Here is a 16,262-nt window from a genome sequence, read left to right as displayed (position 1 = left end):
CCTCAGCTTTGCTCAAACTCAGAGCTTGTCTTCAGCAGAGAACACGTTTTTCTGCCCAGGGATGTGAACGGGCTCTGGAGATAGCTTTTTGTCCCTGGACAGTGGAGCCAGAAGTGCGGCTGAGCAGCCTGCAAGGTGGGGAGCGCGTGCCCCTCGCCCCAGGCGTGATCAGGTTAAGTGTCAGCAGAGCTGCTGTTTGGAAAGCCATTCAAGGTTAGCCCCAAATACCCTAATTTATTTTGTTTGCAGCTCTTGGCTGCAGCGGCTGCCTGAACTCCCTTTATGTTTGAAGGCTCTTCCTCTACTTCAATTACAGTTTTCATCTGGTTCGGGCTCCTTAGACCTTCTTCAGCTCATAGATGGTAGACTTTATTGGATCATTTTCTTTTCTTTCTTCCTTTTTTAAGTTATTTGTTTTGCTGAAGAAGGCACTAGAAGCCCTGGAAATCCTTTTGCTCAGGGCTATGACCAAAACTTCATCTTGGTGTATAACTTTTTAATCTTCCAACCTAAAGCATGTTTTAACCACAGGCTTCGTCTGCTCCTTGCTCTGTTTGTTACCCAGGAATGTGACTTTAATGTGGAACGAAAGGGCATCTTGTCAGTGTGTTCATGACTGACGCATGTCTCTCGTAGTGTGGTCAGGGTGGCTGTGCGCAGCTCTGGCCTTGGTTTTCTTTTTTGTTGACTTTTTTTTTAATTGTCCTCATTTACTAGCAGCATGAGAGCTGCTCTCTTCCTAGTTCATTTTCTCTAAGTGTCTGCTGAGTCTACTTCGGCGCTTGTTTTGACTTAGGCCTTAGGAGATGTGCGAGGTGGTTTGAACGAGAATGCCCCCCATAGGTTCATATATTTACATGCTTCATCCGCAGTTGGCGAACTGTTTGAGAAGGATTAGAATGAGTGGCCTTGATGGAGTAGGTGTGGCCTTGGAGAAAGTGTGCCCCCATGAGGGGTGGGCTTTGAGGTTTCAAAAGCCTGTGCCAGGCACAGTGGCTCTGTGCCTGCGGCCTGCGGATCTAGAGCGCTCAGCTGCTGCTCCAGCACCCGCACGCTGCAAAGCCACGATGCTTTCACCATGGTGATCATGGACTAACCCTCTGAAACGATAAGCAAGCCCCAACGAAATGCTTTTTCAGAGTGGCCTTGGGCATGGTGTCTCTTCACAGCAAGAAGAATGAGGCAGAGACTGAACTCAGCTTCTCTGCTCCTGCCCTTTGTCCGTTCATTTCCGCTCACTCCCTCTGGAAAGGTTCCGAGATAGCTGGGCTCAGACCCTGAAGATCTCTCCATTCTCAACCTAAGTCGATGCCCTGGTTGGATCAGGGGTCCATGCACTTAAATAAATGAGATGTGTGCCAAACATTGCAGGCAGATCAGCAGCAGCCCCTGGCTTCGCCCACGGAGACAACCAAACTGTCTCCAGACACTTCCCACATACCTGGGTGGGAAACATGTTCTCTGCTGAAGAGAAGCTCAGAGTTTGGGCAAAGACCATTGGGAAACCCGTACTATGTGGTGGGTCATCAGAGTGACCTGAACTTGTCAAGAAAATGACTTTACAAGTGACTGAGTGCTGGTATAATGGTACCATGGTCATTGGGGCTTGCTGGCTGCCGGCCTGAGAAAGCAGAACTCTGAGTGCAGACAGATCCCATCTCAAGGGAATAATATGGAGAGTGATAAAAGGAGACATCTGACATTCTCCTCTGCCCTATATCCATGTGCACCAAACACACATGTAATAAAAAATCAGAAAAGGACTTCAGATTACAAGCTTTTAAATTAGAAAATATCAGCAAGCCCAGGACAGAGTACAGAGAGCAGAAAGCATAGCAAGATTCGTGAGTTCCACGAATCTAGGTTTCCCACCGGCCTGCAAGGGTAAGAGCAGGATCTCAGCCAGGGGCTCCCCCTGTCTGCCCCTGCTCCGGAAGCCCAGTCTGCCTTGTGCCTGTCACCAGAGCACTTCTAGGACATAACCACCTACCTCACGACCATGTCTACGCCACTAATGACCCTAATGGTAAGAGCTGGTGTCCCCTTCCCTACACAGGGTTTGTTTATTCTTTTGCGAAAGTCCCTGTAGTAAACAGCACCCCAGCAAGCAGCCACCTATTTGCCCAAAGCGACCCCATACATGAGCGGCTGTCATTTCCATCTAGGCATCTTGTTCAACGCAGTCACTAACACCCTTCCTTTTCCTTAATGATGGAGTTTAGCAAGCCCTGTGTGTGGTGTGTTCACGGGGCGATCCCACAGCTAAGAGAGCCCTTCTAAGACTTCAGAAAGCTCACCACTTTTCAGAGCCAAGCCATGAAGATAGTGTAGGCTCATGGGGGGTCCTAAGGCCACATGGACTTATCTTAGCGACGCTGAGGGGGAAGGTCCTTTTGGCTGGACTCTCCCTTCCTGGCCCTCCCCTGGGGCTCCACAGGAGCCCCTCCCTTTCTTGTCACTGTCTCACACCTTCCCTTGGCTCCACTGGAATCTGCAGGATAGAGAAAACGCATCATGGTTGAGACATCGCTCCTGCAGGATAAACCAGTATGTGTGCCTTGCGCCTGCTGCTCTGGTGGTGCTAGGTCTGTGATCTGTTGCAGCTGAGGATGCTGGGGTGGAAGGGATAGAGTGGTGCTGACCTGGAGGGTTCCTCAGTCTGGTGGGAGAAGCACTTCCGGACAGCCTAGTCTGGACACTACGGCAATCAGGCTAGTGCCTGGGTTGTGTGCTGTGTGTGGGGTGGGGCTCTCTGTGTCAGCTGCTGTGAGTGGCCTGCCGCTCAGGGCACTGCACGTGAAGGGTGGCCTGCTGTAGGTGATGGGGCAGCTTCCTAGGCTTGGGTGCTACAGTTGTCCTCTTGCATGTTCTGGATGTGGTCCTACTTGTGTTCTACTCTACGTTCAGCCTCTTGAGCACGGGGGTGGGGTAACAGGCTCCACAGAACCTTCTTGCTAGGCACTCCCAGACCAGTCTCTAGCTCTGGCACCTGTGAGACCGGCCGATCCTCTGGAGGCCAGCAGGCTTGTCTGAGTGTGGATGGAGCCTCCCCATTTGCTTTGCATCCCAGAGTATGCAGACACACAGGGACCACATCCAAGAAGCGGTACTTGGCCAAGCCCTCGGGACCGGGGTTCCATGAGAACCGTTTTTATTGAGGATTGTGGTATGTAGTGGATTGAGAAATTGCCATAGTCAGAAAAACAAGTAAAAAACCTTCCAGAAAACAAACACTGAGGAAGGAAGTGCCAGGGCAGGGAGTGTTGAGCATGTGGGAGGCTGAAATTCAATTTCTAGAGGGTCGCTGGGCCACGCAGGTCTCAGTGCCTTCGGATCTGGCCGGATGGCAGTTCTCGATGTATTTCAGGTCTAAGACATCCTTTGATTAATTTCTGTGGACTTCACCAGAGTTACAACAGCAAGTCCCCAAGCACTAATTAAGGAAGAGAGGCGGACAGTGACTCATGCTGGAAAGAACCCTCCCAGCCCTAACAAAGCGTCTCAGGTCCTCACGCAGTGGGAATGGCCTCTGATCAAGGCAGCTCTGGCTTGAGGTCAGAAAGATAATGGTCAGAGCTCTTACTAGTCTGTGTGTGTGTGTGTGTGTGTGTGTGTGTGTGTGTGTGTGTGTTCTCTCTCTCTGTTTATGTGTGTGTGTTTCTGTATCTGTCTATCTCTGTCTTTCTATCTTTGTCTCTGTCTCTCTCTGTCTCTCTGTCTCTGTCTGTCTGTCTGTCTTTCTCTCTGCATGCACACACAGGCTCCAGACTCAGGCTCTAATTGTGTCTTTCCCCCAGAAGAGCTGACAGGGCCATCTGGCATGGCTTCTGTACAGTTACCCTGCTGGAGGCTCACAACCTTTCGGGGCTTGAACCCAGGGCCTCACACATGTTAGGCGAGTGGCTATCACTGCACCGTGATCTAGCTCCAGAGTTTAGATTTCAGAAGCCCATGATGAGGGATCTGCCATGGCCTAGGTTGGAAGTCACCGCATCCATCTGGCCCCAACCATGCAGGGCTATTTTGGCAGACCAAACCTTTTCTTGAAAGCCTGGGTGGTAAAGAAGGAGGACAGAGGTCGTTGCTTGAGTCGTGTTCTGGGGAAGGTTGACAAGGCACAAGCAATTCTTATCCAGCATGGAAGCAGCATGTGCCAAGAATGAGAGCAAATTCAAATGCGTGTTTTCTCTCCAAGTGAGAAGTAGCTTGGAGACCTTCCTGCCATGTGACTAGACTCTGGCTATAGTTATGACCTGGGAGGCCCCAAAGCAACCCAGGGTTCCTTCAGGGGCCAAGGGCTGAGCAGCAAGTGTGGGCATTATTCCCGGGAGAAGTTGGCCCTAAGCGGATAGGGAGCCGCTGCTGCAGACAAAAGTGAGCCACAGCGCATCAGAACTCCAGCCCTGTCTGGGTGATGTGCAGTATGCTCTTCTCCCGGGCTGTTTGTCTTCAGCCTCCATTCCTGTGAACACTTTGCATGCAGATAAGAACAAGCTAACTGCTCAGCCAAAGGGAATAAATCTTCTTTAGACCAGGAAGAAACCCAGCGGCTGAAACTTGACAGCTGGGCAGAGTACGAGTGCAGAGAGCTTTGCTGTGAGCAGGGATGATGCAAGGCGCGGGGCCACACGGGTCCAGCCACTCCACCAGTGGCCGGACTGGTCCTCTCTGCCTGCTTCTCAGCCACTCGCTGAGCTGGCTCCATCTGCAAAGCAGCTTCTGCAGACAGGAGACCCCGTAGGAAACACACACATGTGGCCAGGCCATCATGGGGTGGTAGTTGGCAGACAAGCACAGCAGAAAAGCAGGCTCAAACTATGTCCCCTTGTTCTCTTGGGACCCACAAAGGGCAATGATGGAGAAGCATTGTCAGCAAGTACAGGAACTGTGGGAGAAACGGGGTTGGAAGATTTGAGAAGCTGTTTAAATTGGGAGGCCTTTCATTGATGACACAGGAGTCGTAAACCCAGGTCCGAGTCATAGTTCGCCAAAGCTGCCTTTCAGACCCAGCTTCCCGGTGGTAACCCCGTGGTAACCCCGTGGTAACCACGCTCCTTTGTGTAGTGTTAATGTGTGCGTCTAGGCGCTTGCCTGCGTTTACTTATATGCATCATACATGTGCAGTACCTGCAGAAGCCAGGTGGGGGCATCACATCCTCCTGGAACTGGATTAAGTTGTGAACACTGAACCACAGTGCTCTGCAAGACCAGCCAGTGCTCTGAACTACTGCGCCATCTCCACAGCCCTTCGCTGTTCCTTCTACATCACACCAATGCAGAGGCCCTTCTCACAGCTGAGAGCATCTGCTTTATGAACTGTATTTGCACACAGCGTTGCTTGTTATAATTTTAAAAACTTCATCAAGTAACTGTAGACTCATAGGCGGTTGTAAAAAAATAATACCTGGAGGCCCCACGTGACTTCTCTACTCAGTATCCAAAGATGGCAGCATCTTCTAACAAGTAAGGACAGCAAACGAGGTTAGAAAACTGACCATATGCAGTCAAGTAAGAGCATTAAATCATCAAATTCCCAGGTCTCATCCCAGACCTCTGACATTACCCTCTAGGGATCACTTTCCTTCTCCCCCTTCCCTGACCCCTGCAGCCACTGCTCTGCTCCCCGGGTCTATGGTTTATCTGCTGTGGGGACAGGACTGTCCAGTCTTCTGGAATATTTTGTTCCACACACTGTAATTATTTTTGGAGACTCATCCCAGCTGTGCTTGGCGGCTTCTTTCAACGATGGAGGCCTAGCTGGTGCCTCTATCAGCTGCGTCACAATTTGTCTCTACTGTAGGGCTTTCCATCATGGAAGGAAGCAGGCTTTTCCAGGATATGTGCCCAAGAGCAAAGTCATAGGATGCCTGTCCAGGAGCAAAGTTGCTAGGTCACAGGGTAGCGCTGTTTCAAAACCACTTGAGGGGCTTCTAGAGGGGCTGTCTTACTTTATGTTCCTACCAGGGATGTGTAAGTGAGCCCCATCTTGCACCCTCCGGAGATCAGGGTGCTGGGGAGTGTGAAGAGATACGTCGTTTTCGTTCCCCAGTGGCTGATGGTGCCTCGTCATGATAAAATCTCTGAAGTATCTGTCACAGCTTTCATCTGTTTTCTACTAGTCTCAATAAAAAAAAAGTTTATTTCATCTTATCCTGCCACATCACAGTTCATCACAGAAGGAAGTCAGGGCAGGAACTCAAGGCAGGAAGCTGGAGGCAGGAGGTGAGCTCACCTGTAATTTGATTTTCTTTTTAAAAGTTTCTGTTTTATTTTTACTTGGTGTGTGTGCAGGGAGCCACAGGGGGTTGTGGGCCACCCAACATGAGCACCGGAAACCGAGCTTGTGTCTTCCTGTTGAGCAGCGTGCCATCTTAACTGCTCGGCCGTCTCTCCAGCCCCAGTTTCCCATCTTAAGGAATCGTTTGCGCAGCAAACCTTTCCAGTTTACAGGAGGCCCAGCTCACCGTTTTCTTCTTCTGTACATTGTGTGGTTTATATTGAATCTATGAACTCTTCATCCAATTCTAGTTCCCAATTCTCCTCTCACTTACAACTTTGTACTTTGGGGTTTTACATCCATGTCTGTGTCCCCTCCTGAATGTTCTGTCACAAGGCATGAGGTTTGAGTTGTGTCTCGAACTCTGCCTATGGCTGTGCTCTAATGTCACACGCCCAGAGGCCATTTTTCATCCCTAAGATGATCCCACACTTTTATCCAGTCAGCTGGGTGTGCTTTATGTGGGTGGATGCTGGGCTTTCTTGTGTGTCCCTTCATGCAGCATCACAGTTTTGAGTTTTTTAGTTATACACTGAGAACATTTCGAACAGCCGGGGAGCTGACCTCTCCCACTTTTTCTCCACTTGCAAACTGTCAGCTTGCATTGCCTTTCCATATGAATTTCTGCATATTCTTGCCTATTTCTGCAATGACTGTTGCTGGGGTTTAGCTTAGAATGTCATTAAATCAGTATATTAGTTCGGGAGATATTGACACCTTCACTCTGCTGGGTGTTTTGCACTGGGTAGCTTTCAGCTTTCTTCCTTTGCAAGAGTGACATCTTGGAATATCCATTTTTAAAAAATAATTGCTAAAACATTGGATTGTTAAGCTCACTGTCTTAGAGTTTCTATCACTGTGAGAAACACCATAACCAAAAGCATTTGGGGAGGAAAAGACATGTTTCATATTATATGTTCACATCATGGTCCATCATGGAAGGAAGCTGGCAGGAAGTCAAGGCAGAAACCTGGAGGCAGGAGCTGACGCAGAGGCCATGGAGGGGTGCTGCTGGCTGGCTTGCTCCCCATGGCTTGCTCAGCTTGCTTTCATATACAATTCAGGACTACCTGCTCAGGAGTGGTGTGAAACTCAGTGGGCTGGACCCTCCCATTTCACTCATCAATCAAGGAAATGACTCATAGACTTGCCCACAGGCCAACCTGATGGAAGTGTTTTCTCAACTGAGGTTTCTTCTTCCGAAATGTCTCTTGCTTGTGCCAGGCTGGCAAAACACTAATCAATCAGAACAGTGACCTTGTGTTCATTGGTAATACATACAAATGCCGTTTGAATGTATGTAAATGCATGTTTGTCATATAGCAACAGGGGAACTTTCTGGCCTCAATGCGTGTGCTAGGATTTAAAAATAGACTTTTTGGAATTTGAGTGAAGGGGGACACACCATCTGCAGACAGAGGCAATACCATTTCTTTCTTCCTGGAGTGTATTTTATTCTTGTCCCTTCCTTGCAGTGATTTGTTTCAAATCATGTATTCTCGTTTTTTATTATTTGAGAGTTTCATACATGTGTATAACGTGTTTTCATCGAATTCACTCCTGTCTCTCACCCTTCAATTCCTCCCCAATCTCCTTACTATTTTTACCTCACAACTTCATATGAATTAAAAAAAAACAAAAAAACAAAAAACCACCGAGTCCACTTAGTGCTGGAAGTATGTGCGTGGGTGTAAGACCATCCCAAAAAGTTGATCATTTCTCTTCCCTAGTGGCCCTCAGTTGTCAAGAGCTTCTTACTGAAGGATGGACCTTCATGGGCCTACCCTTTCCCGCGCTGGAATTTCAGCTGATTTGACCCTGCACAGGCCTTGTGTCACAGCTGATTTGGGTTCATGTGTGCAATGGTCTTGTTGCAATGTCCACTGTCTCAGGCTCTTGCAGTCTTTCTGTTCCCTCGTTCTTCATGAATCTCTGAGCCTTGGTGAGATAATGGTGTTATATAGCTGCTCCGTGTTCCCATAACTGGACACTCCACAATCTCTCTTTTTTATTGCATTTATTTATTTTTAATTTTTTTATTTATTACAGTTTATTCACTTTGTATCCCAGCTATAGCCCCCTCCCTTATCCCCTCCCAGTCCCGCCCTCCTTCCCCCTTCTCCCATGCCCCTCCCCCAGTCCACTGATAGGGAGGTCCTCCTCCCCTTCCATTTGACCCTGGCCTATCAGGTCTCACCAGGACTGCCTGCATTGTGATCCTCTGCGACAGTCTCTTAATTAATTGTGGGTCCCTGTATTAATTGTCATCTATGGGAAGAGGTTTCTGGTGAGGGCTGGAGGCACACTGTCTGTGGGTATAAAAATAAGAACTTGAGTGTAGTGTATTAATATGTCCATTTGGTAGAATAATGCTATTTGGTCCTCGGCTGGGATCTAGGATATAGCAAGCCATGGATTTTGGCTCAGTTAACCTTTCAGATAGGAGTTCCATCTTATGGAGGGAGATTTAAATCCAATAAAAATTCTTGAGCCAGCCGTGAACTCCTGCAGTATCTCTCACTTGATCAGCATATTGATGGATGTGTGTGCGTGTCCTGACGAGGGTGCTGCATCCCCTGTAGCTAGAATTATAGGCAGGTGTGGGTCACGCAGACATTGGTGCTGGGAACCGCGCTGAGGTGCTCTGTAGGCTGTATTCACTCCTAACCACTGAGTCATCGCTCCTTCCAGTGTTTTGTTTTCTCAACTGTCTGTTTTTTTTCTCTTTTGATCTTGGTATCAGGGTAATGTTGGCATCATAAATCAAATTGTTTCCTCCTGTTTGTTTTCTCGTTGAGACTATGTAGAGATTTTATTGATCCCTAGTCAAATGTTTAGTAGAATTTTAAATATTAAATTATGAATTTAGTTTCCTTAGTATTTATGGGCAGTTTAACAATCTAGTTCATACTAGGTGACTCATGGAGGGCTGCTGATTTTATTCTGTGTTAGGTGATGATCTGATAAATCCAAGTTGGCATATTTATGTACAGTTGTCCATGTTATATCTTTACTATCCTTTTAAGGTCTTTAGGATCTGTCATAAATTCCCATTTCATGAATAGTATTGATTTTTGCATTCCTTTTTTTCTTTGCAGGCATTGCTAAATTTGTCAACATTATTGGTCTTACCTATTTGTGTCCCTGACTTTCTTTATGGTTTACTATTTTCAACATCAAGAGTTTCTATTCTCATCTTTATTTTTTTTCCTTTTTGATTTATTTTCTCTCTACTTTTTGGGTTCTTTAGTAGGATTTCAAATTTTTTATTTGACACATTTCAATGTATACATTTATTGTTAGCTTATTTTTGGTTAACATGACTGTGTACCTATGTACTACAAATTTTATGTTTTTTTTTTCATTTTCTTTGATTGTGATTAAATGACTTTAAATTTTTTCCTCAAGATTTTCTCTTTGACTTCTGTGTTTAAGTTTAAGTGTGTATACACACACACACACACATATATGTTTATAAAGTTTTACATATATCTGTTGTTGCTATGAATTATTAGTTTCTGGCTTGACTCTGCTATAGTTGGATAACACACTCTCTATGATCTTCACTCTTTGGAATTTGCTGAATTTATATTATGGCCCAAGATACAATCTGTTTTTATTTATGTTTCTTAGCACTTAGAATGGTGACTACTCTGCTGTGTGGGTGTCCTGATTACATGTGTTAGATAGCATGGGCGTCTATGTTTTTTAGTGGTTTTGTTTTGTTTTTTTGTTGTTGTTGTTACATTGTTCTATGAATTGTCGGGAGAGGGGCTGAAATCTTCAACTATTACTGGATTTTCTGTGTCTCCTGTCTGCTCTGTTATTTTATTTTATTTATCTTTACTCTGTGTATATGTGATGCATGTGTGTGGGTGCTCTATGCCACAGCTCACGTGTAGAAATCAGAGGACAACTCTGTGGAGATAGTTCTCTCTTTGCATCCACGTGGGTTCTGGGGACTGAACTTAGGCCATCAGGCTTCTGCAACAAGTGCCTTTGCCTACTGAGCTAGCTCTCTGGCACCTTCAGCTCTGTGCTGCGACTTTGTTGTTCACTTTATGCACATTGAGTGGAGCTGAGTGGTTGATTTCTGCTTTGTTGTTGTTTTTGTTTGTTTGTTTTAAGTCCAAGCTAGAAATCCCTTTCGATTAGTATCTTTAGACCATTTACATTTAGTGTAATTATTGCCATTTTAGGATGTATGTTTACTATTTCCCTTTCTTCATTGTCTTCCGATAGCATCCTTGAATATTTTTTAATAATTCCATCTTTGTTTAGTTTCAATCACCCAAGTAATAGAAATGTATGGTGAAAATATGAACGGGGTTGTTAGTGTTTACAGTTTCTCACAGGTGAAATTTTCTCTGGGTTCTGCTCAGCACCAAGACTGCTTTCCTGAAAGTGTTCTGAGTGTAGGGTAGGTGATGTGGTGGCTCATTTGGGGACATGAAGGTTTCAGAGAAGTGGAGAGAGTAAGCAGAATCTCACTCTTGGGAGGTCTCTGGTGTCCTTGTGGTAAGAATGGTTTGCATATTTTGTTTTTAAGGTGGAACTCATTTTTTTCTTTATATTTTATGACTTAAAATTTTCTTGCATCTTTGTTTTGAGCAGGAATTGGTTCTGATGACTTTGTTCCCCAAGTTCCTAGAAGTAGGTGATTCATATCCTCTTCATTTCTTCTCCCTCAGGCAGAGCTGAGAATTTTGTTCAGGAATGTTTATTTTTATAAAATACCTGAGAAAAAGGAAATTAGAGTGGGCAGTAAAAGGAAAGAGAAGGCATAAGACCTGGTCTGAGGACCCTTGAGCTGGGCATGACTGTAGGCAGTGAGGCTTGGCTGTGCTAAGGACCGTCGGCAGCTATGGAGATGGACGCTGGGACCTGGAGGAGCAATGTTTATCAGAGTGGCCCTAGCTGTGTGAACCTCCTTGCACCAGTACTCCTGGATGTGTCCAGAAAGGATGGGTGTCATTGGCCAGGAAGCCCTGTGAAGAGAAGAGTAATACCCGATGGTCAGGACGCACTTACACTCAACTAGTTCCTTAGTAGCAACTGAAGCAAAAAGGTGTCTCAAGAGGGTGGTACTGCTTCTCCATTGGTGTGGCCTGAAGGTGTTCAAGGAAAGTTCCTATGTTAAGAACTCAACCCCCAAAGTCACACATTAACAGTGTCAAGGGGTAATTAGGATTAGATGAAGCCGTTGTGAAGGCATTGCTGGCTTTCTGAAAAGAAAAAAGAGAGAGCTAGCTTATACACTTGCTCTGTCTCAGCCTGTTACATCTCTGCCTGCCCATTCCAGAAGCTGATGAGAGCCAGTAGCATGGCCTTAGACTTCCTAGCTGCCAGCACCATGAACAAAGTGAACTCTTCTTCTTTATGAATGACCTTGCTACAGGTGTTTTGCTATAGCTGTGGAACATGGACCATCATCAAGTACAGTAAATTGCCAGCAAGGATCAGTGGTCTCCTCACCTGTTTCTGGGTGATAGATTCATGTCTTCTCCCTGCATGGTTCCTCTACTAGCTGACTTCCTCTCCTTCCTCAGGGATTCTTCTCTTTTCTCTCCCAGCTTGCTTAGGGTTCACATGCCACCGCCTCCCCCACCCCCCCTGCCGACTCCAGAGTTATATCCTTTTGGCTTCAGCTCTTGCAGCCAACAAGAGCAGCCTCTGTTCCCCAAACCCCTAGAGGACCCTGCTCGGCCCAGCTCATCCACCCATGCCTGGGCTCTTGGCAGCGAAGAGGTTGTTCAGAGTTGCCTCGCCCCAGTCAGCAGAGTGGGAGGGGCAGGGATGGCTACGGGAAGATGGGACTACGTTCACAAGAGAGCAACGGGCAGCAAGAGTGTCCACACAGGAGGAAGACATGGGCAGAGAAAGAGGCCTTCTAATTCTCCCTCACCTTTACAATTCCTCAAAGTGGACAGTGGGAGGAGATAGGTCGGGAGTCTCTGGGACCATCCAACTAATGGACATTTGCATCTCCTTCCAAATGCTTAGCCTCGTCTGCTTTTGTTTAATCTGTGAATTGCTGGGTCAGTTCCAATATGATAAAGAGTCACATTTGTTAATCTTGGCCTCAAAACAACGTTTTAAAAATCTGAACAAAATGAAGGGAGCAGTAAGCTTTAAAGATGTAAGGCCAAGAAGGGAAGGAGTGCTTTTGTGGAAACTCCATAAAGCAAAATGCCTCTGGGCTGTGTGAATCTTTCACCCCACCATGGTGGGAGGTGGGGAGCTTCCATTCAACTTGAACAGGAAAAAAGATAGGCAACTTACACCAGTGTACATTGCCTTCATGGGCATGCCCTGTACAGGCCGAGCGCAAGGCAGGCGTCAGGTGTCCCCAGCCTCGTTTTCAGTGTGCTGTATGAAGTGAGAGTCCTTCCTGCTCATCCATCCATGTGGCGAGCTGGGTTGCACACAGTCTGCAGGGACCACATAGCTCTGAGTTGCATGCTAGTTTTGTCAGATTTCTTCTCACCCCTGGACATCCACCTGGTCCAAAGCACTGGCAGCAAACATCTGGAGGCTCATTTCAAACTTCGCTCCTTGGCTGTCCATTCACTGTTGGGACAGCCCTGTGGGTTGGGCTTGGTTTTCACAATCCCTTCTTCACAAACATTGGTTACTGTTTCCTTGTGCTGTGGATCTTATCAAACCACAAAGCCATCTCTGTGCATTCTTTCCGGGGACCTTGCCAGAGCCTGGGGATGATGGATGACCCCAGGGCTGCAGCCACCCGTGCTCTAAGACTCTTACGCCGCTGTGTTTTCTCTTTTACTCAGTCATTGTCAAGGTTCCCACTTGGCTGTGGCCTCTCAAGACGTCAATGTGTCAAGAAAGTTTTCTGTGCTCTTCCTCCTCATAGTCTGTAAGCCTGGCCATTTTTAACACTTGTCTAACTTTTGTTCCTGGTGGAAGTGCTGAAGATGCATTTGTTAAAATGCTCTGTGTTGTAAACTGATAGAAAATCCAGCTGGGAGGAGTGTAGGACCATGAACTCAGGAGAAATTAGATCCGCGTCAATGGTGGGGTAAGGGGTAATCACTGAGAAGCTCCGGATGCCATGCTCTCCCTGTGTCACTGGGAGAGGCGGGTGGTGCTCCAGCAGCTATTGAGAGGGTTCACCCTGATACCAGCTCTGCCACCCCATGCCAAAGAAACGGAACTGTCCCCAGCAAGAGCACCAAGGCTGGATACCACTCCCTTCTTGTCCTTTTCATCAGAGCTCCTCAATCATGGTGACAGATCAGATTGCTCAGTCAGGAAAAGTGATCTCACCAGCAGGAAGACCCAAGTCTGTATCCTCAGAGATTACATAAAACATTCAGACATGGTGGTGTCAGTCTCACCCCAGGACCAGGGAGGCAAAGACGGGCAAATCTTTGTAGCAAAACAGCTTAGCTGAATCAATGAGGTACTTGAAAAATCAGGTTGTGGGCCAGGGAAATGGCTCAGTGGTGGAGGTGTTTGTCTTCAAGCCTGACAACCTGACTTTAATACCACTTGTTAGAAGGTACGAGCCAACTCCTGCAGACACCCACATAGGTGCCATGGTATGCATGTGTCCACACAAACACATACAAAAATAAATAAATTAATTAAAAATAAATAAGTAAATGAGGTGATGAATGATAGAAGATGTCAACTGCCAAATCTCTGGCCTCCACATGCACACAAACACACACACACACACACACACACACACACACACACGCCTGTTTGCCCCAGGTCCTGGGCCATGGAGGCTGACTCAGAAGTCTCTATATTGCTCTTGCCTCAAGGCACCTTAGGAGCAGAAGCCTGGACCCCACAGAGCTTCCTGTAAGACACTCCTTCTGTGCCCAGCCTCATGGAGAGGCCATCTTGAGATGAATATCCCTTGCCATGCCCCAGCCTCATCAGCGCCCCCCCAATCCCACCAACTGTCAGACATCCCATGTCTCTGCTGGCTTCCACACTGCCAGCCTGCCCCACAAGCCCCCATTACTATTCCTTTCCCTGTAGACCTCTGCACCCGGCAGCCCTAAATCTCATGGTGGCGCTCCACGAACCCAGGGAACATCACCTATGTGGCATGTGGGCTGCTTCTCGCCCTGGGCCATGCTGCCTCTGGCCTCATTCCTCTGGCCCCTGGCCTCTGCTGTCTGCTCTGTAATCATCAGGGACCTCTCCCATCACACCAGCTTCACTTCTCTGTGTCTTGCTGCATAGGTGGTGGCCATTCTTCCGTGTCTTTTGCTCTGTGGTTACACCTGGAAGCTTCACTGGCCTCACCATGTACTACACGGTGTCAGAACCTGAAACCCCTGTACTGAATTGTACTCTTTCCTGTAGGACATTCACCCAGGCTCTGTGGGTCAACCCCCACTCCCAACAAATCTTGACCATCTTACAGAGGTCTCTTGACCCCACACCTCATAGCCAGCCCCTGGGTCATCACCAACTCCTTCATTTTCACACTGATTGATGGACCCTCATGCAGGCCTTCTGTTGTCCCAGGAAGGAGAGCCTCTATTGGCCCCATACCCCAGGGCACAAGGCCTTGACCAGAAGAGATAGCTTGGAGCCTTTGCGGTTCGCTGGCCTTGAACTTGACCAGGTCTCTCCAGCAGTGGGTCTCTGACCTCTCTCTGCTTCCCCACCTCTGAGAGAGGCAGTTCCCCCCCACACCTCATGGTTTATAGCCTTGCCACAGGCACAAAAACAATGAAGCCAGCCAGCCACAGACTAAAACTTCTGAAACTGTGAGCTGAAATGAGTTTTTCATCTTTCAAATTATTTTTCCTGTTTTTGTTTGTTTGTTTGTTTGTTTGCTTGTCACAGAGACTGGAATCAACACACTTTGGTTCCTAGGTCAGCCAGGTCTGCTGTCTGCTGACGCTGGTGTTAACACACAGTGTTAACTGGTGCCTCTGGTTTCTAACAATTCCTACAGCTGTTAATGTGTGGTAAACCAGATGTGTCTCTCATCTTTTCTCGTCCCCTTTAGAGTGGCAAATACCTCATTTCTGCAACCCCCTCAGCTTTCAGGTTCAGAGAACAGAGGGGCGACAGCGGGCCGTGCGAGCCTCTTTATTGTTCCTGCGTGGGGCAGCATACACAGCGCGTGGCAGTCGGCGGGGAGATATCTCAATAAATAAACAAATCAGCAACATACACACTGAACAGGGAATATATAACACGGCTAGCTGAGCAGGCCATGGAGAAATAACGAGCAGGAGAGTGTGGCCAGGGAGTCCAGGCTTCCTCCAAACAGGCACGGGAGGTCTGGGGTAGGAGGGATCTTGGGTCCTTGTTCTGAGAGCCTTGGTCCAGTTTAAACAGGTTCTACAAGAATGCATTTCTGTTTTATTTAAAAATATACATTTAAAAAAAGGCACTTAGAGGGAAATACAATCCAATATATCCTTATAGATGCATTCCTGAATCTAGAGCTTTCCAGAAAGACTCCCCAAGCCAAACCCAGGTGGGAATCCAATGGTGGGGAGATGAGGGCACGAAAGTCACTGGCAGGAAGGCTGCTGCCCATCCCATGGGGTGTCTCTGAGAAGGATGTGAGCCTGGGTCTGCTGTCCTGTGCCACCGTTGTTTCCCTTGAACCCTCAGCCTGGGCACTGGGGTCATGAGGAGCCACAAGGTTGCCCAGGTGCCAATAGTCACAGCTGTGGACACGTCCAGTTCTGCTCATGCCTGACATGTGCAGGTGGATCTGGAAGAGAAAGAGAGGAGGTGAGACGCCACAGCATGTGACCTTCTGGGAAGCACAGTCTCTATCTGAGGGGACCCGAGGCTGCCGGTATGGAGAGCTGGCTCTGCTTCATGTGTGCCACTCCCAGCTCCTTCCCTGGCGGAAGCTGGGCAGGCCCAGGCCCAGGCCTCAGAGTTCCTAGGCCTGGGAAGGCTGCTGTCTGCGCAGCATCGTCTTCTTCTCAGGTCACACACTGGCTCCTGGGAGAGCCTGCACTGGGCCTCCAGG

The 16,262-nt window shown here is 47.7% G+C and overlaps 1 protein-coding gene and 1 long non-coding RNA gene across 3 annotated transcripts in view; one reads left to right on the top strand and one right to left on the bottom strand.

The window, feature by feature from the left end:
* LOC132648125 (uncharacterized) overlaps positions 1-16,262 on the top strand; it is a 47,242-nt gene that overhangs the window by 7,928 nt on the left and 23,052 nt on the right. The gene's annotated exons all lie outside the window — the stretch shown is intronic.
* Twist2 (twist family bHLH transcription factor 2) overlaps positions 15,612-16,262 on the bottom strand; it is a 45,381-nt gene continuing 44,730 nt past the window's right edge. The window contains exon 2 of the mRNA XM_021646902.2: positions 15,612-15,995. The gene's annotated coding sequence lies outside the window, so the exon portion shown is untranslated. The remainder of the gene's footprint in view (positions 15,996-16,262) is intronic.

Source organism: Meriones unguiculatus, chromosome 15 (assembly GCF_030254825.1).
Source record: "Meriones unguiculatus strain TT.TT164.6M chromosome 15, Bangor_MerUng_6.1, whole genome shotgun sequence".
NCBI classification, from domain to species: Eukaryota; Metazoa; Chordata; class Mammalia; order Rodentia; family Muridae; genus Meriones; species Meriones unguiculatus.
The sequence above is the reverse complement of the archived record's forward strand: the minus strand, read 5'-3'. Positions and strand labels throughout refer to the sequence as shown.